This window comes from Sceloporus undulatus, chromosome 1 (assembly GCF_019175285.1).
Source record: "Sceloporus undulatus isolate JIND9_A2432 ecotype Alabama chromosome 1, SceUnd_v1.1, whole genome shotgun sequence".
Taxonomy (NCBI): Eukaryota; Metazoa; Chordata; class Lepidosauria; order Squamata; family Phrynosomatidae; genus Sceloporus; species Sceloporus undulatus.
In genome coordinates this window covers 21126020-21130295 of record NC_056522.1, presented here as the reverse complement: position 1 = coordinate 21130295, position 4276 = coordinate 21126020, and the positions used below count along the sequence as shown (strand labels likewise).

The window sequence follows — 4276 nt, the reverse complement described above, 5'->3', positions numbered from 1 at the left end:
ATAATAATAATAATAATAATAATAATAATAATAATAATAATAATAATAATGTGCAGATTAGACCTAAATTATCTTAGTATTTTGGTATATGATTCCCTATCTGAACCATTCAAGAAGGTACATAGCAGTTCTTGAGTCTCTTCTGGAAGAAAGGCAGCATATACATGAAATAAATAAACAATATAAATAAAATAACATAGCTTGGATTCTAGCAAACACAGTTTAAAGCCTTCTGACAGTTCTTGGTTGTCCAGAATACAGAAGGAACAACACTGTGTCTACAACACTGAAACTGTGATCCAAAATACAATGCAGAAATAATCCAGTTTGAGACTACTTTAACTGCCCTGGTTCCATGCTAGGGGATTCTGGGAACTGTAGGTGCGTTACAGACGGGCAAAAAGTACGTACTAGGTACGTACTAGGGTTAGGAAAAAGCGTCCTTTCCGGATGCCCTAACCCTAGTAAGTACGTACAAAATGGTGGCCCCATTCTACATGGGAGCCGCCAATGGGCCGTCACGACTGCGTCGCCTCCAAACGGAGCGAAGCAGAAGTGACATCCTGGCACCACGTGAGGGCGCCTGGGGCACCCTTTCCGCAGCGCCGGAGGGAGCTCCGAAACGGAGCTCCTTCCAGGTTTGTGTCGCTGACGCAGCCTTTACACGGCTGCGCCAGCAACACAAATGAGAAAGGGGGCCGAGCGGACCCTTTCTCTTCGTCCCCACCGCTGTTGGGTGTCCTTGGGGCATGAAGCCCCAAGGACACCCCTTTCCAGGCCGCAGGGAAGTGGTCTTTTGCCGTTTCCCCATGGCCTGGAAAGCGGCGGATCGGGGCCTCAGAGGCTGCCGCTGTGGCAGCTGAGGCCCCAATCTGGCGGGGAAAGGGGCAGGAACAGGCCGCCCCCCAAAAGGGCGGTCTGTAAACCGCCCATGTTCTGTGAGACACTGAGCCTTCTCTTTCAGAAAGCTCTGGTGCCACAATCAATTACAATTCCCAGGATTCCCAAGTACTGAGCCAGGGCAGGGAAAGCAATCTCAAACTGGATTACTTCTACAGTGTGTTCTGAACCAAATGGTATATGAGTCAAATCTTGATTGTGTATGCAATGAATCTGCTCTTGCTTTGGGTCTGAACTTTATGTGGAATCCTAGCATCAAAATGGGTTAAGTATTTCCAATAATTCCTTAGAAGTTCACACTAAAAGCTGGAGCAGATTAACCATCCCACTGACATGGAAGGCATGATCTGCCATTCCAAGAATTCTTGATTCTCACTGAAATTTTAAACCTGCGTTGTGCCTGTTACCGCTTCAATCTATATCCTCTTCCACACTAAACAGTTATGACATTTTAATATGTTAACTACCTCGCTTGCATCCTAGTGGAAGCCTGGGATTTGTAGTTTGGTGAGGTGTAGTTTGGAGCTCTCTTGCTGGCATTCTAAGCTCCTCACAAAACTACAAATTCCAGGATTCCACAAGATGGAACCATGGCAGTTAAAAGTGGTATTAAGGTGCTGTAATAGTGCAGTGAATGAGTCAAGATGGTGTAGTAGTTTGAGTATTGGGCTGTGACTCTGGAAAACAGGGTTCAAATCCCTACTTGGCCATGAAACCCACTGGGTGACCCTGGGCAGGTCACAAGCTCTCAGAGGATGGTATGGGCTAATGTCCTCTGAAGAAACTTGCCAAGGAACCCCCCATGATAGGTTCATCTTAGGGTCTGCCATAAGTTGGAAATGACTTGAAGGCACGCAAGAATAGCAAATAACAATGGTGCAGTGTGACCTAGATCTGTAAGTCAGGCCTCAAGAAAATGAATAAGGACACAAGAGGAAACCTGCCCAGAATACAGAAGGAAGGGCCTTTTCAACCAATATTTCTTTGCTGCAGGCAGGAGCCAATTTGATGCCAATGGGATGTCCACAGCTAAAACATGAAGGCAACACTGCCCTCCCTCTTGTGTTCCCCAGCAACTGGTATTCAGAGGCATGTAATAAAGGTATTTTCCAGCCCTCCAAATAGCTATGGATAGCCTTCAAACAAATGCTTAATGCTCCTCTGAACAAAAAGGTTCCTACCCTAGAATTCTAACATGAGAAGGGTGAAGCGTTCAAATTTAGCCACCAGCATCATCTTTGTTTTCTAGGTGCACAGCTGCTGGGTGTCCCCCACCCCTCCAAAAAACCCAGATTTCAGTTATGTAAGCCTGCCTGGCCTGGTACAGTCCAAACACAAGCTTACTGTTCAGTGACTCCATTAGATCTGCATCCCTTACTGTAATCATGCTGCTCAAAACAAGGTCAGACTTCAAGAGAAACAAAACAACAAGATATCCATTATTCCAGGGCAGCAAATATATGGAAGGGAGGGAGGGAGGAATAAAGGAAGCAAGAAAGGGAGAAAAGAAGTAAGGGAGAAAGGAAAGGAGGAAAGAAGAAAGGGAGGGAGGGAGAAAGGATGGGAGAAAGGAAGGAAGAACAGAAGGAGGGGAGAAAAGACTTGGAAGATGTGTGTATGCACTTTTAATCATGCCTTTTTAATTGGTATATTTGAAAGAATGCATTGTGTGTATTTTAATAGTTTTATGCTATTGTACTTTATAGTATTGTTGGTTTTATGTGTTGTTTTTTATAATGTGTTCTGTATTTTAACATGCTGTGCCGGGTCTCGAACCTTGAGGAGTGGCAGGAAACAAATAAAGCCAAACCATCCTCAAACGAAACGTGCCAAGAAAACCCCAGGATAGGGTCGCTTTAAGTCAGAAATGACTTGAAGGTGCACAACAACAAACAATAAGCCACCTGTGGACTTATGGCAACCCCATTAATTTCATAGAATTTCTTAGGCAAGGAATAGTGGAGGTGGTTATGCCAGTTCCTTCCTCTGAAATATAATCTACAGCACCTGGTTTTCCTTTCTTGGTTTTCCCTCCAAGTACTAATGAGGGCTGGCCCTACTTAGCTTCCAAGATCAGATGGGATCTGGTGCCTTTAGGATATTTGGGCCCAAATACCTGGAAGGTGCCTCTGTTAAAATTTAAAAAAAAAAATAAAGTCCTCACTATAACACATGATGGAGTGGTCCGAGTGTTGGACTAGGACACTGGAAGACATTCAAGAAAAAGTACTGTATATACTCATGTATAAGTCTAGAAATTTTAGTCCAAAAATTGACCCCAAAAACCTAGGTCGACTTATCCATGGGTCGATGTAAATTCTATATTTTAACTCTTGTTAAAAAGGGAACCATCCCCTGGTGAAAGGCAAGAGAGCAATTTGCCCTGGAAGCACTGACTGGTCCATTGTCTGCTGGGGGGGGGGGGGAACCCTGACCATGGGTGGGTTTCGTTTGCATTTGCTGGGCCATGATTTTCATGTTTTTCAGGACCGTGAGCCAACCTTTGTTCACTTTAAGTGTTTCCTCTTTCCTGATGAAGTTGTCCAGGTGCTTGTGGGTTTTAATGGCTTCTCTGTGCATTCTGAGCTGATAGTTGTTGGCATGGTCCAGAATTTCAGTGTTTTCAAACAGCATTTTATGCCCAGGATTATTTATACCATGTTCTGCTACTGCAGATCTTTCTGGCTGACCCAGTCTGCAGTGTCTCATGTCCCTTGATTGGTGTTTGAACGCTGCATTTGGTGGTCCCTATGCAGACATATCCACAGCTGCATGGTATGCAGTAAACTCCTGCGGCCGTGAGAGGGTCTCTCCTGTCCTTCACAGAGCGCAGCATTGCTGGATTTTCTTGGTCAGTTTACAGATTGCCTGGAGGCTGTGTTTCCTCACCAGTTTCCCTATTCTGTTTGTGACTCCTTTGATGTATGGTCAAAACACCTTCCCTTTGGATGGCTCTTTGCCTTCACTCCTATGGGTTTTTCTGGTTTTTCTGCCTATTCTCCCCCCCTGAGGCCTTGCCATTCAACAACAGAACAAAACACAGATTAACATGGAAATCACTCCTCCCAACCCAGGGTCACACAGTGTGTATATATAAATATATATGCATAAATATCCCACTTTCTCCATGCCAGCATTCTCTGAAGATGCCAGACACAGATGCTGGCGCAATGTCAGGAATGAACTCTTCTAGAACAGGGCCACAAAGAGTGAAAAACCCACAAAAACTATGGATGCTGGCTGTGAAAGCTTTGACTTCACATAGGAGAATACTTGCCCATAGGGGATCATTGGGGAACACTTGTCCATAGGACATCATTGGGGAATACTTGCCCATAGGGGATCATTGGGGAACACTTGCCCATAGGGAATCTTT

The 4276-nt window shown here is 44.8% G+C and overlaps 1 protein-coding gene across 1 annotated transcript in view; it reads right to left on the bottom strand.

Annotated features, from left to right (window-relative positions):
* PYGB (glycogen phosphorylase B) overlaps window positions 1–4276 on the bottom strand; it is a 50595-nt gene that overhangs the window by 45257 nt on the left and 1062 nt on the right. The window lies entirely within an intron of this gene.